This window comes from Lynx canadensis, chromosome E2, assembly GCF_007474595.2.
Source record: "Lynx canadensis isolate LIC74 chromosome E2, mLynCan4.pri.v2, whole genome shotgun sequence".
In the NCBI taxonomy this organism is placed as follows: domain Eukaryota; kingdom Metazoa; phylum Chordata; class Mammalia; order Carnivora; family Felidae; genus Lynx; species Lynx canadensis.
The window spans coordinates 59,409,343-59,435,242 of record NC_044317.1 but is presented as its reverse complement, the minus strand read 5'-3'; the positions used below and the strand labels follow the sequence as shown (position 1 = coordinate 59,435,242).

The 25,900-nt window shown below is 45.9% G+C and overlaps 1 protein-coding gene and 1 non-coding gene across 3 annotated transcripts in view; one reads left to right on the top strand and one right to left on the bottom strand.

Moving 5' to 3' along the window:
• SMIM17 (small integral membrane protein 17) overlaps nucleotides 1-23,395 on the bottom strand; it is a 35,730-nt gene extending 12,335 nt beyond the window's left edge. Inside the window, exons 1-2 of one of the 2 annotated variants that reach the window (XM_030297823.1) lie at nucleotides 23,208-23,395; nucleotides 9,476-9,546 (exon numbers count right to left, since the gene is read on the bottom strand). The gene's annotated coding sequence lies outside the window, so the exon portion shown is untranslated. Of the gene's footprint in view, nucleotides 1-1,464; nucleotides 1,505-9,475; nucleotides 9,547-23,207 lie in introns of those variants that run through there. The other variant, XM_030297821.1, reaches the window with a different exon arrangement.
• A 727-nt stretch (nucleotides 23,396-24,122) lies between these two features.
• Nucleotides 24,123-24,304, top strand: LOC115503600. The gene has a single exon (XR_003965437.1). It is a non-coding gene; the product is annotated as a U2 spliceosomal RNA (small nuclear RNA).
• Nucleotides 24,305-25,900: the final 1,596 nt, after the last annotated feature.

Genomic DNA, 25,900 nt, shown 5'->3' with positions numbered 1-25,900 from the left:
CACTGTTCGAAAGTGAAAATTAACTATGAGGCCAGAGAAACACTTCTCTGTTGTAAGGGAAACAGGGGCAAATGCCAACATGAGCAGTGCATGATATGGGCAGAGGTGATAGGGAGTAGTGGGGACTGTGGCAAAGGAGACCGTGTCTAGGAAGCAGCCCCATTCCGCCCTACCCATGTCTGCAGAGTGAAATGTGGGCCCAGTGTCTCCTAGCTTCTGATTTCTCAAGAGAACACTGGAAGTCTATAGGTTCAGATGACATCTCCCACATTTTAAAATGCCAATACTTTCAAACGTTTAAAAGGAAGACACCAGGCCAGTGAGCCAAAGAGCACAGGTCGTGGGGCTGTGAGTTTGCAGTCAAGGTGTGCGCTGGGGAGCGCTGGCGATAGGGAGAGGAGGCCGTGAGCACAAACATTTTCCAAGGGAAAAGAAAATACTGGCCTTCATGGAAAAGTTAGTGAAACAGCACGAGTGGGGGGTCCCGTTTGGTTCTTCTTTCCTTTTCCTTCTCTCTCTCTCTCTACCTTTTTCGTTTTTAATATGAATATATAATCCTGTGTTCAGGCTAACGGGAAGGAAGGCCCAGGAAGAGGGGTGGCCAATGGAGAAGACAGGAGCCCCAGGATCCAGGTCAGAAGAGGCTGGATCTGGTTGGATGGAGACGGGAGGAGCGGAGGGACAGAGAGAAATCTGCGGGGCTGACAAGGGTGTGTGTGTGTGTGTGTGTGGGATTCACACCGCACAGCCTCCCTGTCCTCCGAGAAATAGCAAACAGGTCATCCGCGAAGAAGAAACCAGGGGGGTGCGGTAACAACAGTAACAGTATCAGCAACACGGGCAGCCACCTTTTCCAAGAGCGCTCCGGGGTGCCAGGCCTGGGGCGCACGCCCCACCCTCTTCCTGACGGATTCCTCTCCACAATTCTCCGCAGCAGATACTGCCACGCCCATTTTGCAGACGGAGAAGGCCCTCGATCAAAGCCACACAGCTAATCGGAGCTGGGTGGGGATGCAAACGTGTCCGATTCCCGCGCCTGTGCGCAGCGCCACTGTAGGGCGGTACACGCGCGCCCAGACACACAACGCACACTCGCGCAAGTGCACACGCGGGCGGGCACAGGGACACGGCGTGCTGCACGCATTGGGGGGGACCGACCGAGACGCCAAGACCCCCGCGAGACCTGGGCGCACGTGCATGCGGCGACCCACGAGGCTGCGCAACGCGGGGTCATTCCCCTCTTCGCGCGGGGCGAGGCGCACAGGCTCGGACAAACAGACCCGACCCAGCCCCAGCCCGGTCACTCTTCCAGTAGAGTGTCTGCTTCCACCCCCAGACACAGACAAGTCGCACACATTCACACGCGCGCTCCGGAGGTCGCCGCCCGCGCCCCCCTTCCCTCTCCCGCCCAGCCCAGTTTCCCAGCCCCACCTCCCGCCCGCGGGGGTCCCTCGGAGGACTCACCCTCCCCAACCAGACCCAGTCCCGGCACTGCAGAGCGAGCAGGCGCCGCAGCTACCGCGGCTGCGCAGACGTGGAGGCAGCAGGGGAGAGGGGAGGGGGGAAAGTGGAAGAGGGGGATGGCCTTCTCGCCTCCTCCCCTCTCCGCTCGGCTCCCGGGGAGCAGCGCCTGCAGTAGGGTAGGGAACCGAGCGGAGGGGCCCCAGGTTCCATACCCAACCGAGTTGGCTGCGGTGCGGTTGCGGGGCTTGTGTCCGGCATGCCGATCGGCCACAGTGGGATGAGCCGCCCATCCTCCGCTGTTGGGCACCGAGGTTCTGTCCTACTTCCCCTGCTGCAGCTGCGTGCCAAGCCCACCAACTTTCTTGGCTCGTGGTGGTTCTCTACTCCACAACCCTGGGTCAGGGTAGGAGGGAGGAGGAAGGACTTGGAGCAGAGGTGTGGCAGCCTCTGGGACCCGGAGGCCAGGCTGCCTAGGGTCAGAGGCTGGCGCTACCATTTGCTCCTAGGGTGTTTTTGGGTGTGTCACTTAGCATGTCTGGGCCTCGGTTCCCCATTCTGTTAAGTGGGAATGATTATGCTTACCACCTCCCAGGTTAAAAAAAAAAAAAATACATATGGTGCTTGTATGGTGTTTAGAACAGTGCCTAACAGTTGCTACTATTATCACTGTTGTTCAAGTTTTACAATGTAATCGCTACCTGCCAAATTGCTCTCGGGGAAGCTACATCAAATTTTTAGATTTTTGATAAAGCCATGGGTGGGGGGGAGAAAGTGGTTTTCTTTTTGGTCTTATTTTCATTTCATTACGTGTTTGTTGATCAGTTATCTTCTGTTTGTGAATTGGTTGTTTATACCTTCCCTGCCTTACTCTGTGTCGCTTTTGCTTCTTGATTTATAGGCATTCTTTATGTATTCTGAATACTGATCCTTGACCTGTTACTTTACCTGTGGCAGATATCTTCTCATGGCCTGTCACTTGTCTTTTCACTTTGCTTACACAGTACCTCAAATTTTGGGTTTTGATAAAGTAAAAGCTATCTGTTTTTCCTACTTTCATAAACACACTTTCTCCTACAGTCTCATATTTTACAGTCTTGTTTTATGTTTAGTTTGTTGCACCTGCTGGAACTTTTTGGAATAGTGTGAAGTAAAAACTTAACTTTATATTCCAAATGGATAGACAGTTGAATAATTCTGGTTTCCCAGAAAAGCAGTCAAAATAACTGTCATTTATCCAACCAATTTGATGAGCAAAGGCATCAAATGTCCATTACTTCATTTCATTCAAAAGCCCCAAGTGGTAGGTATTATTATCCCCATTTAACAGAGAAGGGAACTAAGACATGAAGGAATTAAAGGATTTGTCCAGAGGACACATGGCAAGAATATGGGAGGATAGAGATTGGTTTCCTTAGGCATTTCCGTATTTGCCACATAATTCGGAGGAGAAGCTTTCTTTGTTTAGAAGTTTAGGAGATGATGGGGCACCTGTGTGGCTCAGTCACTTGGGTGTCCAACTTTGGCTCAAATCATGATCTTGCAATTCGTGGGTTTGAGCCCCACCTTGGGCTCTGTGCTGATAGCTCAGAGCCTAAAGCCTGCTTCAGATTCTGTGTCTCCCTCTCTCTCTGCCACTCCCCAGCTCAGGTTGTCTGTCTGTCTGTCTGTCTCTCTCTCTTAAAAGTAAACAAACATTTAAAAAATAATTTAAAAAAGAAGTTTAGGAGATGAACTTCCAGCCATTCCCAGCATAGTTCGGTGTGAAGAGGGGATAGGCGGGGGGAGGTGGATTTAGATAAAGGCCCTTCATTCACCCCTTCACCACTTCCTTTGATAGCAAAACGTCCTGTGTAGGACACTAGGGGAGCCACCCAGCCCATGGAGCCTTTGATGGGCTTGAGAGGTTGGCTTCCAGACCTAGATCCACTGTGCACCAGCTGTGTAACTGTGGGAGGTGAATTAACTGGGTCTCCGTTTCCTTATCTATAAAATAAGGACAATAGCAGTTCCTAACTCATAGGGTTATCATCAACATCAAAGGAGTTAATACATGCACACTGCATACAGATTGAGCCATTGTTATTGATCACCAGATCCTCAACTTGGGGGAAAATTCCAGGTGTGATCCTGATAGTTCAGATGATTAAAGGTTGCTCTTGGGGCACCTGGGTGGCTCACTTCAGCTCAGGTCATGATCTCACATATTGTGGGTTCAAGCCCTGCATTGGGCTCTGTGCTGACAGCTCAGAGCCTGGAGCCTGCTTCAGATTCTGTGTCTCCCTCTCTCTCTGCCCCCCATTTGCTCACACTCTCTCTCTCTCTCTCAAAAATAAACATTAAAAACTTAAAAATAAATAAAAATAAAAAGCTGTTATGTTGCAGGTGTCGTTCTGAGTGCCACGACAGTTGAGGCCTGTGTCTTAATGGAGTTTATAGTCTAGTGAAATGAAGCAGACAAACCAATAAATACAGAAAAAAATACAGTTTGTGTTAGTTCAATGAATTACATGAAATAGATCGACATGATTGTAACTGTGAGGCCACTTTAGATGAGAGTGGTCAGGAGAGGTCTTTGAAAACGTGGCATTTTGGGATAAGACCTGAAAGGGGAAAAGGAACCAGTTATGCAAGAATTCATGGCAGAAAGGACAGCAGGGCCTGAGGAACAACAAGGAGGCCAATGTAACCAGAGTGGTCAGACAAGGGAGAGAGTAACAGGATATAGGATCAGTCATCCAGGGTCTTGAAAGCCACAGTGACATCTTCGAATGTTATTGTAAGTGCACTGGAAAGTTACGGAAGGGCATTAAGGAAGGCTGTGATATAATCCAATTTACATTTTCTTTTTTTAAATTTTTTTTTCAACGTTTTTTATTTATTTTTGGGACAGAGAGAGACAGAGCATGAACGGGGGAGGGGCAGAGAGAGAGGGAGACACAGAATCGGAAACAGGCTCCAGGCTCCGAGCCATCAGCCCAGAGCCTGACGCGGGGCTCGAACTCGCGGACCGCGAGATCGTGACCTGGCTGAAGTCGGACGCTTAACCGACTGCGCCACCCAGGCGCCCCGAATTTACATTTTCAAGGCATGACTGGAACTGTTGTGTGGGGAAAACTCTAGAAGGGGCAACGGGTAAAATGGGAGTATCAGTTAAGAGGCTGCTGCAATCAACCAGGTAAAACATGATGGTAGTCTGGCAGCAGGGGGGAGGGCAGTGGACAGATGCAGAATACACTTTAGAGATGGGGCTGAGAGGACTCACTAATGGATGGCATGTGAAAGGTAGGAAAAAGGAAGGAATCAAGGCAGACTTTTGGACTTTGAACCTAAGCAACTACGTGCTCTAGGTGAATGAAGAGAGTAGACCAACTTTGTGTGTGTGTGTGTGTGTGTGTGTGTGTGTGTGTGTGTGTGTGAGAGAGAGAGAGAGAGAGAGAGAGAGAGAGAGAGAGAGAGAGAGAGAGAGAGAGAGAAGGAATCCAGAATTCCCTCTTTGGGGCATGTTAAATACCCGATGCCTGTGTTTCTGATGTTAATACTAGGAGAGCTTAGGATACCCAGATACCAGCATTCGGAAACTCTGGGGGTGACAGCTGAATCCAGGAATCTGCTCACAAGGGTTCAGGTATCCAGCAGAGGCAGCGGCAAAATTTTGGCCCCGGAACTGTCCGCGGTGCTGAACCGGCAGGGCCTGAGCTGTCCGAGGTGCTGAATCTGCAGCAGACTAGCTGGAAAGGTCTCTCCTCTCTCCTCTCCCTCTCTCCCTCCCTCTCTCTCTCTCTCCGCCCGCCCTATTGCCGCCCTCATCCTCTCTCCCTCTCCCCTTTTCAAAGACCCTATCTGCATTTGCCTGGGAAAAGCCCTGTCATTGCCTGGAAACAAAACTCTGGCTGTGGGGAGCGCAGATGAAAGCAAATGAGGGCAAAAACGCAGTCATTTATATATAAGAAGCAGCTTTGGCTCTTAGGACAGCAGGCCCTTGGCTACATCTGACTAGAATTATTAACACGGAGTTTCCAAAGCACCTGAGGGGTAGGGGTGGATGTACAAAAAGCAGGAAAGGTTCCCAGGATTAGAGCTAATGGTTACCTTGGGCTGGGGGGAAACAGAGGAGTTACTATATAGGTATATGTGAATTTTTGGAAAGGCCCTAGTTTTTATGTTGTGAGATGGGGTCACAAGAAGGATATTACTGTAGATTAATACAAATACATCATGGCTATATTTTATGCTAACCTGAATTATAAACATTTGAAATCATGAGCATGGGGGGGTGGTGGCATTTTTTTTTTAAATAAGATGAGAAGAAGCCTCACAATTCAAAACTTCCTCAAAAGTCCATACTTTTGAATATGACCAATTATATACATTGTAAGCTATGCTTGTTATTATAATATCACTCTACCTGGTAAAGAGACATACCAACCACCTTCTGTTAGGATTAGTCTTAAATTAGGTGGGTTTTGAACTGTCCAAGTTTTGGGGCAGGTGGGTGGCTCAGTCAGTTAAGCATCCGACTTCAGCTTAGGTCAGGTCATGGTCTCACGGTTTGTGAGTTCAAGCCCCGCGCCTGGCTCTGTGTTGACAGCTCAGAGCCTGGAGCCTCCTTCGGATTCTTTGTCTCCCTCGCTCTCTGCCCCTCCCCCACTCATGCTGTCTCTATCTCTAATAAATTAAAAAAAAAAAAATGAACTGTCCAAGTTCTTCAAGAAAGAGTCCCTGGCATAAACTCCAACCACTGTGGGATTAATGAATGAACAAATGAATAAATTTGTTCTTCCCAAAGATCTGGTCACCAGGAAAGCCACAGCTGCTCCTATCTCTCAAGAGACAGACATTCATAAAGCACCCACTATGTACTGGCTATTGCAGGGGACAACCAGGATGCCTGAGGCATATCCCCTTCCCCTAAGTGGATGGTTTCCACACCCTTTCAAAAGGCAGGAAGCTTTAAGCCTCTGATATGAGCTCTTTGATCACCTCAAAGTCACTGAAGTATGGCTTTTATCCATTTTTTTTAAGTTTATCTTATTTGAGAAAGGGAAAGAGTGTGTGAGTGCAGGAGGGTCAGAGAGAGGGGGAGATTGAGAATCCCAAGTAGGATCCATGCTGACAGCACAGAGCCTGATGTGGGACTTGAGCCCATGAACCCATGAGATCATGAGCTGAGCCAAAATCAAGAGTTGGGTGCTTAACTGACTGACCTGTGAGATCATGACCTAAGCCAAAATCAAGAGTTGGACACTTAACTGACTGAGCCACCCAGGTGCCCCTGGCTCTTAGTTACTTTTCTATCTTCTCATGGAGTTGTTGGCCCGGTGGGTATTGACATTCCAAATTCCCTAAAGAAGTGGAGCTCATTACATTATAGCTTTTTTTTTTCTTGATTATCTGCCTCACCTTCTAGAATGTAGACTCCATGATGGTAGGAACTCTGTGTTTCTAGTTCATTCCTGAGCCTCTAGCACTTCAAACATTGCTTGGCACATACCAGATATTCTATGAATGTTTTTCTTCTTAAAGGATTAAATGAATGAAAGTCCTATCTGTAAACACAAATTATCCCAATATCTTTTATTTTTTAATGTTTATTTTTGAGAGAGTGCAAGTGGGGGAGGAGCAGAGAAAGGGGAACGGGATCCGAAGTGGGCTCTGCACTGACAGCAGCTCTCAAACCAGGAGATCATGACCTGAGCCAAAGTTGGACACTCAACTGACTGAACCACCCAGGGGCCCCCACCAGAATCTTTAAATTTTTTTTAATTACTATTTTTAAGTAATCTGTACACCCACCATTGGGTTCAAACACATGACCCCAAGATCAAGAGTCAGGTGCTCTAGTGACTGAACCAGCTTGGTGCCCCAAAATATCCCAATACTTTAACTTTTTTAATGTTTATTTATTTTTGAGAGAGAGAAAGAGAGAGGGAGGGAGGGCAGGGAAGGGGCAGAGAGAGAGGAAGACACAGAATCTGAAGCAGGCTCCAGGCTCCGAGCTGTCAGCACAGCCTGATTGTGGCTCGAACTCATGAACCGCGACATCATGACCTGAGCCAAAGTCAGAGGTTTAACCAACTGAGCCACCCAGGTGCCCCTCCCACTATTTCAATGATGACAGCTCACTAAATTAAAAAGAAGATGAGTGAACCAACACATCAGTTGGCTGGATGCAGCCCATGGTCTGACCAGCTGAGTCATCTAATCATCAATTCTTACTGAGCAAAATTCTGCATGAGAACACTCGATGGGCAGGTGATCTGTTGTTTCCCACCCTGGTCCTTTGGCTGTGACCCAAAAGACAGGGGTGTGTGGCATCAGACAAGGAATCCTATCAACAAGGATTATCTCACAAAGAAGAGAATCTACTTCATTCTTTTTAACAACTCCAGAGTATTAATCCCACTATGTGGCTGCATCTAGTTATGTGGCCCTTCCCCCAGCTGGCAGATATTAAGGTTATTTCCAGAGTGATCATTTGGGACCCTCACACTTCTTGGGAAAGGCCCAAATTCAACTTGTAAATAGCCAGGATTTAACCCAGGGCAACCTGTCGCCAAAGACCTTTCTGTTTCACTACTACTGAGGATTGTTCAGTTGACTTTACAGGGGAAAAGATGGATGATCGAAGTGAGAAAATTCCCCTAGTTGCCTAAAACCTTGAAGTAGCTAGTCACCTGGGGCAGGGGACGGGGGGCGGGGGGGGGGGCAGGTAGGTCTGGGGTGAAATAGTAACAAGGCAGATTTGCCCTTAGAGAAATACGTGCTCTCCTCCATGCTGTCAGTTGGGTAATCTTATGACCCTCACTTCACAGAATAAAATAGATCTTTGTGGACTGATATGGAAAGGTCTTGAACACACACCACTGCACGGAAATATCGCGTGGAAAAAAGCAGGTTGCAAAACCACAGACGCAGTCTGACATCACTCATATGAAAACCCAACAACATAAAACAATGCTGGATATTTTCTATATACGCATAGATGTGTACATAAAGGCTTGCCAAATTCAAGACGCAACAGGCATTTAAGAGAAAGGGCTCACAGGATTACCAAGTTTATCAAGGCTACGTTTGTTCACTCGTGATGAAGAACCAGTAATTTTGTTAAATGATTACCCAGCCAGAACATGTATCTTCAAATCTCAGCATGGCTAGCCTCAGGGATTAAGTTTTTGGCCATGGATTACAGGTTTACATGAAGTGTTTTATTTTTTGAGGATCAGGACCAGACAGAGTGGCTTTGTTATACTTGGTTAATTTCAGGGTGCAAACTAATTTTTCTTCCTGACGGTGGTATGCTGCGAATAGGACGGTTTTGCTTAAAAAATTAAAATCCTCAAATCCAGGGGCGCCTGGGTGGCGCAGTCGGTTAAGCGTCCGACTTCAGCCAGGTCACGATCTCGCGGTCCGCGAGTTCGAGCCCCGCGTCGGGCTCTGGGCTGATGGCTCAGAGCCTGGAGCCTGTTTCCGATTCTGTGTCTCCCTCTCTCTCTGCCCCTCCCCCGTTCAAGCTCTGTCTCTCTCTGTCCCAAAAATAAAACGTTGAAAAAAAAAAAATTTAAAATCCTCAAATCCAAAGATATTGACAATATTAAGGCATATTTCAGTATTAGAGATGTTAGAATGTAAAAAACTAAAAAATGCACCTTAGCATCAAAGAAATATACATAGATTTAATTACTGAAATGTATTCAATAATAACATATATATCATAGTTATATATGTATATATATACATAACTATGATATATATGCTATTACATATATATACATATATATATGTATACATATATACATATATATATATTTATATATACATATATATATATTTGGATTTGTTATTATGGGGTGAGTAATATTGGCCAGGCTTGTTCTATGGATAAGGAGAGTGAATCAATGCATTTCCAGATATTCTCACAAAAATTACATCTATTTCTATGGGTACAGACATGTACGCCCATGAGAAGGAAACGCATCCTTCCCAGAGCACCCCAAACCCGCAAGGTACTCACCTCCAGAGCAGAGGGCTGGAATTGATGAAGCGAGATCAGCAGGAAGTCTTGCTTTATCAATATGTTTTGACCTTTGACAAAGAAAATGTGTTTACTTATTAACTGTCAAAAAACACAATAAAACAATACTCATTAAAAAGGGATTCGGAGGGGCGCCTGGGTGGCGCAGTCGGCTAAGCGTCCGACTTCAGCCAGGTCACGATCTCGCGGTCCGTGAGTTCGAGCCCCGCGTCAGGCTCTGGGCTGATGGCTCGGAGCCTGGAGCCTGTTTCCGATTCTGTGTCTCCCTCTCTCTCTGCCCCTCCCCCGTTCATGCTCTGTCCCTCTCTGTCCCAAAAATAAATAAACGTTGAAAAAAAAATAAAAATAAATAAAAAATAAAAAGGGATTCGGAGAAGGTGAGTCCCCCTCTAAGAGTTGGGATAAGAACGGCCCTGCTCCCCCGATTCCCAACGCCTTCTGACAGCTCTCAAACCGAGTCACCTGGCTCACACCACCAGTAAACTGCAGAGTTGGGATTCAGATCCGAGAGACTGACTCTAAAGCCCGCCCCTGTCCTGCTCCCTGGGGCAGACTACTTCTGGAGGTTCTTTGGCACCAGGAGGGACACCTCCACTCCCCAGTCTCACCCCCACGAATGCACATTCCCAAGGGGAAGGGGGCTGGGCCATGGCTGCCTGTATCAACTTTGTTCAGTCTCTGCATTGGGTCTCCTCAGGGGTCCTCTTCTCCCAGCGAGGATCCTGGATCCACTCTTGGGTAGCCAACCTGTCTTTTCTTTCCATCTGTGAGAGACGGTTGATTGCCATGGAAACCCTCCCTCAGGTGTTAGAGGGAAAGAGGGTCCTACCATTCGATTCCCTTGTTTGCTGGCCCTGTCAGGATCAGAGGAGATGGGGTGTGTGTGTGTGCGCGTATGTACATGTACGACATCTCTTAAAGGCTCCTGAGAGAGAGAGAGAGAGAGAGAGAGAGAGAGAGCAAGCGGGAGAGGTGGGGGAGAGAGAGGGAGACACAGAACCCAAAGCAGGCTCCAGGCTCTGAGCTGTCAGCACAGAGCCCGATGTGGGGCTTGAATCCACGAACCATGAGATCATGACCTGAGCCAAAGTTGGACACCTAACCAACTGAGCCACCCAGGCGCCCCTAAAGCTACTTTTTAAAATCAGAGTCATGTACCTGCATAATTAAAAAAAAATCTGAGTGGCAAATACATGAAAGAAACGCTGTCTTATTTCAATACTACCCTGTAGGCTTGTAATACTTCATCATTAGTTTTTCTGAAAGGCACAGGAGGGTCCCGGTTTCAGCTAAGATAGGGTAAGTAAGCTCTCTTCTGTCTCTGCCACTGGAGCATTTCAATAAATTAGCAACCTAGAAATAGCAGTGTTTCTTCTCCTACTGCGTGTATTGCTAATCAGGGCTCTGCTCAAAGTTCACCTTCTGAGATAGAGCCTCCCTGACTGCCAAAGCTGAAGCCGCCTCCCCCACCCCCACTCTCCACCTCATTGCCTCTGATCCCACTCAGAAATTAGCACTAGTGGCTTCAGTTTGCTCACTGCGGGATTCCCAGCTCCTAGAGCTGTGTCTGGCACAGAGGAGGTGCTCAGATATTTATTGAGGGAAAGACTCCCTGCTCACCCCAAGCCTCTTGTCCCCTGAAGTCCCTGCTTATCAAAGGATGCAGGAAATTTAAGTATTCATCCACTTTATTTCTTAGTCTCTCCCCCACTACTAAAGAGGAAAGAAGGAGAAAAAAACTCAGTCTCCTTCTTAACCCAATTATCTCCTCCCCCTTCCCACCCACTTCGCTCACACCAACCTCCCTGTGCCACATTAAATTCAGCAGTGAGAAACACGCCAGCTTCACACCTGCCTCTCCTTCTCCTCCACTTCTTTCCCACCTCTCACCTTCTCTGGAAAACAGGTGATCACTTATAAATAAACATCCACATCTCCACAGGCAGTTTTTAAAGAAACTTGAGCAAAAGAAAGATCCCGCCTATGAATTGGGAAATATTTACTGGGCAAACATCTATGATGAAGGACATGGAAAAATCTATCGAACTTCCTTTAGCGGTGCTGGTGAGGGGTGGGCGAGAGTAGATGGATGGATAGAATTCCCCCCTAATATCTCTCCCTGGTCTTGGGAGACCAATAAGCACTAGGGAAACTTGTTCTGATACTAGGCATGGAGCGGAGTTGCACTTAAACCTCACACCAACCTTGGGAAGTGATAACGTTATTATGATGCTAATGGCCACACATAATAGAACCTATGTGCCAAGAAGTGCACTATGTGCTCTGTTGTATGACTGCATTTGTCCTTTGCAACAGCACTGTAAGTTAGATACTATCCCTATCCCCACTGTACAGATGAGGAAACTGAGGTGTAGAGAAATTAAGTCTCTTTCCCTAAGTTCCTTTTATTTTTAGTATTTATTTTTGAGAGACAAAGAGAGAGAGAGAGAGAGAGAGAGAGAGAGAGCACGAGTGGGGAAGGGGCAGAGAGAGAGGGAGACACAGAATCCGAAGCAGGGCTCCAGACTCTGAGCTGTCAGCACAGAGCCCAACGTGGGGCTCAAACTCACAAACAATGAGACCATGACCTGACCTGAAGTCAGACGCTTAACCCACTGAGCCACCCAGGAGCCCACCCCCAACCCCTGCAAGGTTCCTTAACAGGGGAGTGGCAAAACCAGAATCTGAATGCAGCAGGGCTCTGCCTGGAAGCTCTCACCTGATGCCCCCAGAGGCACCTCATTCGTCGGAACCTAGTCGCTCGGCCACCCCTAAAACCTAGGAGTTCCGGCGTTGTGGAAGAAGTGGAGACAAGATATTGTGGGGGCAATGCATGGTCTCCACCCCCCACCCCCACACTTTGATCCTCCATCCAAAAATCCGGGAGCTCAAGGCCACTGCCTCTGATGGGGCGGCAGGTGGGGGGCAGTAATTAAGACAGGCATTCTCATACAGTGGTGGTGGGAGTGCCAATAGGGCAATCACTTTGGGAAGGTGTATCTTTCAGCTATTTCAAACTGATACTATCTCTGGGTAGATGGGGTCTCCAACACCCAGCTAGTGTCAGAGAGTTGCTTGGTGGCATGCGGGGGCGGAAGGGGGGGGTGGGGGGAACACAGAATGACGGAATCAGAAGATCTAACTTCCACAATCCTACACCATCATTTCCGCCATATTCTATTGGCCAAAGCAAGCCACAGGGACAGCACAGATTCAAGGAATGTGAAATGAGACAGCAGGGGCGGCAACAAATGTGTGGCCATTTTTAATATCCGAAACGAGAAAGTTTTACAAGGAAAAAGGAAAGGCAGGCTGGGGGCAGAGAACAGCAAGGAGCAATGACGTGAAAAACAAAACAAAAAACTAAGCAGAATTCTGCTCTGCCCATCCCTTCTCTGTGAGTTCCAGAATTTTCTAGCTTCTATCCAAGTAGAGTGAAAAACACAACCACACGCTACTCCCCCCCCCCCATCTTGCTGACCCTTTCCTGCCACCTTCCCAAATTCATTACCCTGAAGCCTCCTCCCCCTGCAGTTAAATGACATTACATGTGTCAAGAGTTTCTCAGGGCGCCTGGCACATAGTACACACTCAATAAGCGATAGCAGTAGTGAGAGCTATACTGTGGGCACACCCCATGGATACGTAGTGAGGACCCAATGGGTTAATCCATGTCACATGCTTAAAACAGTCCCTGGCACTTAATGAAGACCCGGTAAGTGGTAAGTGCGGTATTGCTGTTGTTACTGTTGTTGCTATAGGGTTTTCAAGAGGACCCATCAAACTGTTACAAAACACAAGACGAGCTTAGTATATACAATAAAAATAGCTAACTAAGGCTCTAGAGCTGCACCCTTGAACACAGCAGCCAGGAGCCACATGTAACTATGACAACTTATATGAATTAAGACTAAATGCAGCAGAGGACCAGCCAAGATGGCGGAATAGCATGGAAGTTTTTTTGCGTCTCGCATCCATGAAATACAGCCAGACCAACACTAAACCATCCTGCACACCTAGAAAACGGATCTGAGGATTCACACGACAATCTGTACAATCTGAACCACAGAATTCAGCAGGTACGAGGCGCGGAGAGGTGAACTGGGGGAGAGAGAAGCCACAGAGAGCAGGGAGCCATTTGTGCTTGTGGAGAGAGGCCGGAGCGGGGGAGGGGGGGAGTTCGGGGAAAAGCACCTCCCCCACCAAAAGCAGCTGGAGAGAAAGTAGAAAAGTGGAAACAGCCACAGGGACTGAACTAAAAAGGGAGAAAGGAGAAAGAAGAGGGTTTAAATTCCATTAAGACTCTAAAAACAGGGGGAGTGCAGAGTCTGAAACTCTGCAGCTCGATACCTGTTGGTGCTCTGGTGGGAAAGGCAAATCCCCAGGAGCACAGTGAAGTCCAGGCGGTCCTTGGGCCACATGGGGAGAGGCGGTTCCCCTGCTGGGAGGACACCTGGTAGAGGCTGTGTCGGTTCCCAAAGGCAAAGGGGCCAGTGGACCCAGGGGAACAACCACATTCACTGGTGCTGGGACAAGGCCGTTGGGGGTGAAGCCTGGCGTCAGATGTGAGTTGTGATTTTGCAGAATCCCTGAAACGCTGAGTGAACTTTTTCTGGGGTGGGCCGGCACCTGTCCGCGGTCTCCGGGTGTCGGCAGCAGCACGGTCTCGAGAACGTTCCTGGGGGCGGCCGGCACCAGCCATTGCTCGGTGAGACCCTCCTGCAGAAGGTCTGAGCGGGGACAAAGCTGCAGTCCCTCAGAAGTGACAGGCCAGAAACAGCCGCGTCTGAGATAAAATTCAGGAGGGAGGTGCCACCTGGCAACCTAATGGCTTGGTCACGGATGGTGTAGAAACGCGGGGGGGGGGGGGGGGGGCGGTGAATGGAAGCCGGACACAAAGGACCAGTGGCGATAGCCGGTCAGAGAGCAGAGCTCCGAGACCAGGTAGCTGGGTGACGCCATTTTCACTGCTCTGGCGCATGCGCATACGCACCTACCTGCACAACAACAATCCACCCCAGTAAGCTAAGCAGCGCCATCTAGTGGAGAACAGAGCCATTACACTAAGCCTCACCCACCTGGGCCAACCATGCGCGTCAGGAACACAAGTCTTTCCACCTGCTAGTTAACGGATGATAAAGTGCTTCATAGCTTGACTTCTAGGGGAAAATGAAGTAATTGCAGTCGTATTTCAGTCTGTTTGCCCGTTCATCTATTCATTTTTTTCTTTCTTTTTTTCCCCCTTTTTCATTTCTTTTCTTTTTCTTGAATACAGAAAAAGAAAAAAATTCATTTTTATTTTCAATTTTTATTAAAAATATTTTTAATTTTTTCTACTATATTTTTTTACTGTTGTGTAAATTTTTTCAAATTCTATTTCACTTCCATCATTTCATTTTATTCTACTTTAGTGTTCATTTTTTCAAATTTTCAAACGATTTCCTTTTTTTTTTTTCCCCTTTTTCTCTAATCTATCAAGCCCCTTTCAACACTCAGATCAAAACACACCAAGGATCTAGCATCATTTACTTGATTTTGTGTGGGTGTGTGTCTTTCAATTTTTAAATTTTAGTATTTTTAATTTTAATTTTTTTATCTCATTAATTCCTTTTCTCCCTTCAAAATGATGAAATGAAGGAATTCACCCCAAAAGAAAGAGCAGGAAGAAATGACGGCCAGGGACTTAACCAACACAAGCAAGATGTCTGAACCAGTATTTAGAATCATGATAGTAAGAATACTAGCGGGAGTCCAAAATAGATCAGAATCCCTTTCTGTGGAGACAAAAGAAGTAAAAGCTAGTCAGGATGAAATAAAAAATGCTATAACTGAGCTGCAATCTTGAATGGGTGCCTCAGTGGCAAGGATGGATGAGGCAGAACAGAGAAGCAGTGATATAGAGGACAAACTTATAGAGAATAACAAAGCAGAAAAAAAGGGAGATTAAGGCAAAAGAGCACAATTTAAAAATTAGAGAAATCAGTGACTCATTAAAAAGGAACAACATCAGGGGCACCTGGGTGGCTCAGTCTGTTGAGCGTCCGACTTCAGCTCAGGTCATGATCTCACAGTCTGTGGGTTCGAGCTCCGCGTCAGGCTCTGTGCTGACAGCTCAGAGCCTGGAGCCTGTTTCCAATCCTGTGTCTCCCTCTCTCTCTGCCCCCTCCCCCAGTCTCACTTTGTCTCACTCTGTCTCACTCTGTCCTCTCAAAAATAAATAAATATTTTAAAAAAACTTAAAAAAAAAAAAAGGAACAACATCAGAATCATAGGGGTCCCAGAAGAGGAAGAGAGAGGAACAGGGTAGAAGGGTTATGTGAGAAAATCAGAGTGGAAAACTTTCCTAACCTGGGGAAAGACACAGACAATCAAAATCCAGGAAGCCACAGAGGACTCCCATTAGATTCAACAAAAACCAACCTTCAACACGGCATATCATAGTCAAATTCACAAAATACTCAGGCAAGGAAAGAGTCATGAAAGCAGCAAGGGAAAAAAAGTCCTTAACCTACAAGGGTGTCGTAGACTCTAAGTCTAAAGTTCTCTTTTGTCTAGCAAAAGAGCAGACACAGGATTAAAATGAGAAATGGCTAATGTCTGGGAAAAAGACAAGAGCCCCGAATAAGGGTCCTTGCCTCGTATTTATTCAGATCAGAAGGCTTACAAACGTGATGGGCGTGCACAAAGAGACAAAGAAACTGTGAACATTAACTTGAGGACGTGAGGGGGAAAAGGGGGTCTTGAAAATACAGTGTCTGGGGTTTGGGTCAATATAAACAAATCCATGGGAATGCAAGCTGGTGCAGTCACTCTGGAAAACAGTATGGAGGTACCTCAAAAACTAAAAATAGAATACCCTACAACCCAGAAATTGGCAACTACTAGGTATTTATCCATGGGATACAGGTATGCTGTTTTCGAAGGGGCACGTACACCCCAATGTGTATAGCAGCACTATCAACATAGCCAAAGGTATGGAAAGAGTCCAAATTCCATTGACGGATGAATGGATAAAGAAAATGTGGTGTGTTTATATTATATATATAGATCTATTATTGATAATCTATATGTGTGTGTTGTGTGGTGTTGTGTGTTGTGTGTGTATGCTATATATCTATATATATAGCCCACACACATCTATACCACCATCAAATTAAAATATTTTACTTTTTTCTACTATATTTTATACATACACCACACACACACATACACACACACAATGGAGTATTACTCAGCAATCAAAAAGAATGAAATCTTGCCATTTGCAACTATGTGGATGGAACTGGCAGGTATTATGCTAAATGAAATTAGTCAGAGAAAGACAAAAATCATATGACATCACTCATATAAAACAGATGAACATAAGGGAAGGGAAACAAAAATAATGTAAAAACAGGGAGGAGGACAAAACAGAAGAGACTCATAAACATGTAGAACTGAGGATTACTGGAGGGGTTGTGGGAGGGGGGGATGGATAAGGGACACTAAGGAATCTACTCCTGAAATCATTTTTTCACTATATGCTAACTAATTTGGATGTAAATTTTAAAAATAAAAAAATAAAAAATAAAATAAAATAAAATAATAAAAGAGGGGAAAAATGTATATATATAAACAAAATCCAGGTGCTGGGCAGATGGGTAGATAGGTTGTTAACAGCAGACAGGAGGCACCTTGCCTGTTTATCTTTGCCAGCCTAGGGGATGAGACAGATAGGGGGAATAACCTCAGGGTTAACAAGACACCTTTTTGTTTGTTAACATCTGTGCTCTGGGCTGCTTTACCTGCATCACAGCAGTCCAAAGTCCAATTCACCAATTTACCTAACCTGGCCCTATTCTCCTATGAAAGCAGCTTTCTGCTATAGTACTAAACTTGGGGTGCTTTCACCCTGAATATCTAATCTTGTTATTCCTATGTATTGGGCACCTTTGCACCAATTCTGTTTTCAGGACTTTGCCTCTCCCTCTCTATTTTGGGGGGTTCAGCACCTCCTCCCTATTTGGGGGTGCCTTTTCACCCCCGCTATTCTTGGCACTTTTGTGCCTCCCTATTCTTAGAGTGCCAATCTGTTTTTCCCGAACTTGGGTGTGAGCATTTTATGACTTTGTGTTTCTTTATGCCTTGTTAACCCATTGGCGTAGGATTCCTAATCTTCTCCCCCACACCAGGGAAGACAGATCAGGTTTGCAGCAGACCTATCCACAGGAACTCATCAGGCCAGAAAGGCAGGATATATTCAATGTGCTGAATCAGAAAAATATGCAACCAAGAATTCTTTATCCAACAAGGCTGTCATTCAAAATAGAAAGAGAGATAAAAAGTTTCACAGACAAACAAAAATTAAAGGAGTCTGTGACCACTATACCAGCCCTGCAAGAAATTTTAAGGGGGACTCTCTGAGCAACAAAGACTAGAAAGGACCAGAGAACACCACCAGAAACTCCAACTCTACAGGGAACATAATGGCAATAAATTCATATCTTTCAGTACTCACTGTAAACGTCAATGGACTCAACGCTCCAATCAAAAGACATAGGGTAACAGAATGGGATAGAAAACAAGATCCATCTATATGCGGTTTACAAGAGACCCACTTTAGACCTAAAGTCACCTTCGGATTGAAAGTAAGGGGATGGAGAACCATCTATCATGCTATGGTCAACAAAAGAAAGCCGGAGTAGCCATACTTACATCAGACAATCTAGACTTTAAAATAGAGACTGTATCAAAAGACGAAGAAGGGCATTATATCATAATTAAGGGGTCTATCCACCAAGAAGACCTAACAATTGTAAACATGTATGCGCCAAATGTGGGACACCCATATATATAAATCAATTAATCACAAACATAAAGAAACTCACTGATAGTAATACCATAATAGTAGGGGACTTCAACACCCCACTCACAGCAATGGATAGATTAGATAATCAAAACTCAACAAGGAAAACAATGGCTTTGAATGACACACTGGACCAGATGGACTTAACAGATATATTCAGAACATTTCATCCTAAAGCAGCAGAATATACACTTTTCTCCAGTGCACATGGAATGTTCTCCAGAATAGACAACATACTGGGACACAAATCAGCCCTCAGCAAGTACAAAAAGATCGAGATCATACTATGCATATTTTCAGACCACACTATGAAACTCGAAATCAACCACAAGAAAAAATTGGAAAGGTAACAAGTACTTGGAAACTAAGTACATCCTACTAAAGAATGAATGGGCTAACCAACAAGTTAAAGAGGAAATTAAAAAGTTCATGGAAGCCAATGAAAATGATAACACCACAACCCAAAACCTCTGGGATGCAGGAAAAGCAGTCATAAGAGGAAAGTATATAGCAATCCAGGCCTTCCTAAACAAGGCAGAAAGTTCTCAGATACACAACCTAATCTTATACCTTAACGAGCTGGAAAAAGAAAAGCAAATAAAACCTAAAATCAGCAGAAGACAGGAAATAAAGATTAGAGCAGAAGTTAATGCCATCAAAAACAAAAAAAAAAAAAAAAAAAAAAAAAAAAAACAAAAAAACAAAACAAAAAAAAAAACAGTAGAACATTCAATGAAACCAGAAGCTGGTTTTTTGAAAGAATTAATAAAATCAATAAACCCCTAGCCAGTTTGATCAAAAAGCAAAAGGAAAGGACCCAAATAAATAAAATCAAGAATGATAGAGGAGAGATCACAACCAACACAGCAGAAATAAAAACAGTAATAAGAGAATATTATGAGCAATTATACACTAACAAAATGGGCAATCTGGAAGAAACGGACAAATTCCTAGAAACATATAAACTACCAAAACTGAAACAGGAAGAAACAGAAAATTTGAACAGACCCATAATCAGTAAGGATATTGAATTAGTAAGCAAAAATCTCCCAAAAAAACAAGAGTCCAGGGCCAGATGGCTTTCCAGGGTAATTCTACCAAACATTTAAAGAAGAGTTAACACCTATTCTCTATAAGCTATTCCAAAAAAATAGAAATGGAAGCAAAACTTCCAAACTCTTTATATGAAGCCAGTATTACTATGATTCCAAAAGAGACAAAGACCCCAGTAAAAAGTAGAACTACAGACCAATTTCCCTGATGAACATGGACACAAAAATCCTCAACAAGATACTAGCCAACTGGATCCAACAAGACATTAAAAAAATTATTCACCACGACCAAGTGGGATTTATACCTGGGATGCAAGGCTGGTTCAATATCCACAAAACAATCAATGTGATATATCACATCAATAAAAGAAAGGACAAGAACCACATGATCCTCTCAATAGATTCAGAGAAAGCATTTGACAAAATATAGCACCCTTTCTTGATAAAAACCCTCAATAAAGTACGGATAGAAGGATCATACCTCAAGATCATAAAAGCCATGTAGGAAAGACCCACTGCTAATATCATCCTCAATGGGGAAAAACTGAGAGCTTTCCCTGTAAGGTCAGTAACAGGACAGGGATGTCCACTCTCACCACTGTTATTCAACATAGTATTGGAAGTCTTAGCCTCAGCAATCAGACAATACAAAGAAATAAAAGGCATCCACATTGGCCAGGTGGAGGCCAAACTTTCATTTTTCGCAGATGATGTGATACTCTACATGGAAAACCCAAAAGATTCCACCAAAAACTGCTAGAACCGATTCATGAATTCAGCAAAGTTGCAGGATATAAAATCAATGCACAGAAATCGGCTGCATTCCTATACACCAATAATGAAGCAACAGAAAGGGAAATCAAGGAATTGATCCCATTTACAATTGCACCAAAAACCATAAAATACCTAGGAATAAATCTAACCAAAGAGGTGAAAAGTCTATATGCTGAAAACTATAGGAAGCTAAAGAAATTGAAGAAGACACAAAAGTAATGGAAAAATATTTCGTGCTTCTGGATAGGAAGAACAGATATTGTTAAAATGTCAATATTACCCAAAGAAATCTACATATTCAATGCAATCCCTATCAAAATAACACCAGCATTCTTCACAGAGATAGAATCAACAATCCTAAAATTTGTATGGAACCAGAAAAGACCCCAAATAGCCAAAGCAATCTTGAAAAAGAAAACCAAAGCGGGGCATCACAATCAGACTTCAAGCTATACTACAAAGCTGTAATCATCAAGACAGTATGGTACTGGCACAAAAACAGACACTCAGATCAATGCAACAGAATAGAGAACCCAGAAATTGACCCACAAACAGATGGCCAACTCATCTTTGACAAAGCAGGAAAGAATATCCAATGGAATAAAGACAGTCTCTTCAGCAAATGGGGTTGGGAATATTGGTCAGTGATATGCAGAAAAATGAACCTGGACCACTTTCTTTCACCATACAGAAAAATAAACTCAAATGGATGAAAGACCCAACTGTAAGACAGGAAGTCATCAACATCCTAGAGGAGAAAGCAGGCAAAAACCTCTTTGACCTCAGCTGCAGCAACTTCTTTCTCAACATGTCTCCAGAGGCAAGGGAAATAAAAGCAAAAATGAACTATTGGGACCTCATAATGATAAAAAAGATTCTTCACAGTGAAAGAATCAATCAGCAAAGCTAAAGGGAAACTGATAGAATGTGAGAAGATATTTGCAAACCACATATTAGATAAAGGGTTAGTATCCAAAATCTATAGAGAACTTATATCAAACTCAATACCCAAAAAACAAATAATCCAGTGAAGAAATGGGCAAAAGACATGAATAGACACTTCTCCAAAGAAGACACCCAGATGGCCAACCGACACATGAAAAAATGCTCAACATCGCTCATCGTCAGGGAAATACAAATCAAAACCACATGGAGATACCACCTCACACTGTCAGAATGGCTAACATTAACAACTCAGGCAACAACGGATGTTGGCGAGGATGCGGAGAAAAAGGATCTCTTTTGCACTGCTGGTCGGAATGCAAGCTGGTGCAGCCACTCTGGAAAACAGTATGGAGGTTCCTCAAAAAATTAAAAATAGAACTACCCTACAACCCAGCAATTGCTCTACTAGGTATTTATCCAAGTGTTACAGGTGTGCTGTTTCGAAGGGACACATGCACCCCAATGTTTATAGCAGCACTATCAACAATAGCCAAATAATGGAAAGAGCCAAAATGTCCGTTGACAGATGAATAGATAAAGAAGATGTGGTACACACACACACACACACACACACACACACACACACTGGAGTATTACTTGACAATCAAAAAGAATGAAATCTTGCCATTTGCAACTATATGGATGGAACTAGAGGGTATTATGCTAAGCGAAATTAGTCAGAGAAAGACAAATATCATATGACTTCAATCATATAAGGACTTTAAGATGCGAAACAGATGAACATAAGGGATGGAGAACAAAAAATAATATAAAAACAGGGAGGGGGACAAAACATAGACAGTCTTAAAAATGGAGAACAAACTGAGGGTTACTGGAGGGGTTGTGGGAGGGGGATGGGCCTAATGGGTAAGGGGAATTAAGGAATCTACTGAAATCATTGTTGCACTATATGCTAACTAATTTGGATGTAAATTTAAAAATTTGAAAAAAGTCAAAATGCAGCTAAAAGTTCAGCTCCATGGCCCGCAGCAGCCGCCACACAGGGCAGTGCAGACACAGAGCATTTGCACTTGTGCATGAGACCTGAGGACAGCGCGGCTTTATGGGGTCCCCTTAGAGGTCCTCGGGTAAGGAGGCTACGTGAATTAACCCCTGCAACCCACAGAGCAGCCCTACAGGGTAGGTTTCCCTACAGGGAACCTCTCTGCAGGTGAGGAAACTCAGGCTCAGAAAATGACATTAGTCCAAGGATGCACAACTGGGATCTGAGCCCAGGCATACCTGGTGCCAGAGACCCTGCTCCCCCCAGTTTCTGACGTATCACCTTCTTACTGTTCCTTTTTTTCCCCTTCCTTCCCCCTCCCCCCTCCTCCTCAGCTTCACTGTCTACCTGGCCTCCTCCCCTCCCGCTCCTCCCCAACCCCCTTTCCGGCTCCCCTTCCTTCACCTCCTCCCCTGCCATTCTTCTCCAGCCCTCCAACTTCCTCCCCCTCGCCCCTCTCCCTCTGACTCTACCTCCTTTCCTCTCTTCGTTCCTACAGCTGAGCTCCTACCCGGTCCTTTCCAGCTGCCCCTCTCTTCATCCTCCTTCTTCCAACCCTCCCTTCCCTCCTCTCCCGTTCCCTCTTTCTCACTCCTTTCTCTGCACCGCCCTCCTCCCCATTCCTCCCTCTCAGCCCCTCCCTGCCTACCCTCCCTTTCCCGCTCCTTCTGCCCTCTTCCCGCTCTAAGTCCCACCCCTTCCCTCCTCCCTCCAAGCCCCCTCCCCCCCCCCCCCCCCCCCCAACCCCTCCTTTTTTTCCTCCCTCCTGCCCTCAGCTCTTCCCCTCCCTTCTCCTTCCTCTTCCTTCCCTCCCTTCCTCGTCCTCCGTTCTCCCCCACCCTCTGGAATCCTCGCCCCCCCCAACCCTCTGGAATTGAGGGGGGCGTGGTCCCGCGAGGCCGGAGCGGGAGCTGCGAGGTGCGCAGGCGCAGTTCGTGTTCTCCCGGGACCCACCGAGGCCCGGCCCCAGGTTTTCGTGGTGGGGTGGATCCCGCACCCGGGATCGGAGGAAGGACCCGGAAGAGGCTGCAAATCCCCCGCCTCTCCCTGCCTCAGTTTTCCCCCGCCCAGACAGTGGTCCAAGGACAGCACCTCTCGGGGGTGGTGCGCGAGGCTCCCTCCGTCTGAGCTGCCTCTGGTTGCCTCTGTGTTTAGGTAATGGTAACTGCAGCGCCGCGCCGCCGGCAGTTTCGGAGCGTGCACTTGCCGCGCCTGGGTCAGCACCCCACCGAGCGGGGTCCCCCACCCCCGCAGCGCCGGAGCTCCTCCGAGGTGCAGACCCCGACCCCGCCCGGGAAGGCCTGCCCTGAGTCGCGGGGGGCGGGGCCCGGGGCTTCTCGAACTCCCGCGAGATGCTGCCGAGCAGGCCTGCGGAAAACGGAGAGATACCCTGTTATCTCCCTAAACTCCACGGGAGCCCCCCCACTAGGATTTCCCCCCCCCCTCGTTTGCAGATGTGGAAACTGAGGCACAAAAATGAAAAGCCCCTCCCCGCCCCCTCCAGTGGTGGAAGAGTTAGTGCGATTTAATTACCACATCTACGAGGCCTTTGCCCTGCACCGCCTTACATCGACCCTATAGGGTAGGGTAGTAGGTTCCTCACCTTACAGATGAGGAAAACAGGTTTATATGTCCATGTATAACAATGACATATATTATCAGTTTACATATATCTACATGTATACACAGTATTTAGTATGCCTGTTTACATGCCAAATACAGGTATGTAAGGTATTTGGCACCATAGCACACATATATAGAGGTATCATTTATCATATGGAGGTATATGTGGTATTTAGTGTATGACTGGACCACATATATATAATATATTAGTATGTATAAGTCTCATATACACATCATGTATCTTAGTTCATATATATCTTATGTATGTGTATATATGGTATTTAGGGTGATTACATCTCATATACACACAGGGCAATATGGTATTTAGAGTATGTGTGCAGGGCGTTTAGTGGGAAGGAAGACTGGTTAAAAACGCAGGTTCTGATCACTTCTCGGCCTTTTGGCTAAGATCAAGTGTAGTATCTGTTCTTATCAGTTTTAAAACACAGGTTCTGAGACCCTGTGGCCCCAGATGACCTAAAAGACCCTGGTCTCCACTTTTGTATTTCCAGAGTTTTCTTATAATTTAAAGGACCCGTTGTTGCTGTGGAAACAGCAGTTCAGTTTGGTGATTCCTTGGTAAGTTGAACGCAGAATTAGCACACGACCCAGCAGTTCCACTCAGGTATGTGTATACCTCAAAGAATTGAAAACAAGAACTCAAACCCTTGGCCGTGCATATTCACAGCACGATTACTCACAATCGCCAAAAAGCGGAATGGAAACTTCATGAACCATGTGATTCTGTTTACATGAAATGTCCACAGCAGGTAAATCCGTGGAGACACAAAGCGGATTGGTGGTCGCCAGGGGCTGGGGAAGGAGGGAGTGGGGAGAGACTGCTTCGTGTGTATAAGGTCTCCTTTTGGGGGTGGAGATGTTTGGTTCGGAAGTGGACAGCAATGATCAGGACACGGCACTGTGAATGTACTAAATGCTGCTGAATTGTACCCTTTAAATTTGGTAAAATGGGTTGGGGCGCCTGGGTGGCGCAGTCGGTTAAGCGTCCAACTTCAGCCAGGTCACGATCTCGCGGTCCGGGAGTTCGAGCCCCGCGTCGGGCTCTGGGTGGATGGCTCGGAGCCTGGAGCCTGTTTCCGATTCTGGGTCTCCCTCTCTCTCTGGCGCCTCCCCCGTTCATGCTCTGTCTCTCTCTGTCCCAAAAATAAATAAACGTTGAAAAAAAAATTTTAAAAAAAATTTGGTAAAATGGGAAATTTTATGTGTATTTGACTATAATAAACCAGGGGGAGGCTTGTTGTAGACCCAATCCTATGCAGAGTCCTGGGATAAAGGCTAATAAAAGGAATCCCCCCCCCCAGTTTGGGGGTGGGGGGGATGTTCTACATACAGATGGTAATAATAAATAAAATAGGGGCACCTAGCTGGTTCAGTCAGTAGAATATGCAACTCTTGGTCTCAGGGATGTGAGTTCAAGGCCACATTGGGCATGGAGCTTACTTAAAAAAATTAAAACATTTCCATACTCTTACCATATGGCACATGCTTTTTTTACTCACTTGTTGAAATCTCATAATGGCCCTGTGTGATGGGCACCTTATCCTCATTTTCCAGAAGAGGAACTGAGGCACGTGGGGGGTAGTTACTTGCCCAAAGACACACAGCAGGTAAGTGGCAGTTGCTGGGAGTTGAACCCAGGTTTCAGGCTCCTGTGGCCTCACAGCTCACCAGCCCAGGGTGACATCTGTCAGAGGAGAGCTGTGAACAAGGTCTGGGTCAGCACAAAGGAAAGAGGCTCTGCTTGTCTCCAGAGCCCTGTGAGCTGGGTCCAGGATGGTGGGGGTGCCAGGCAGGGTGGTCCTGGGTCTGATCCTGCCTCGGAGAGATGTCTCCACTGTCCACCTCCCAGCCACACTGGAGGTGTCTGGGTAGCGGGAGCCCATGTGGTGTGGCTGCTGTGTCTCTGTTTCTGTGGATGAGAAGGAACGGGGTGTGCAGCCCGCTTGGGATTCTCTCTCTACTCGCTCACTTTCTCTCAAATAAATAAACATTAAAAAAAAATACTGGGGTGCCTGGGTGGCTCAGTCGGTTGAGCGTCCAACTTCTGCCCAGGTCATGATCTCACGATTTGTGAGTTCAAGCCCGTGTCAGGCTCTGTGCTGACAGCTCAGAAGCCTGGAGCCTGCTTCGGATTCTGTGTC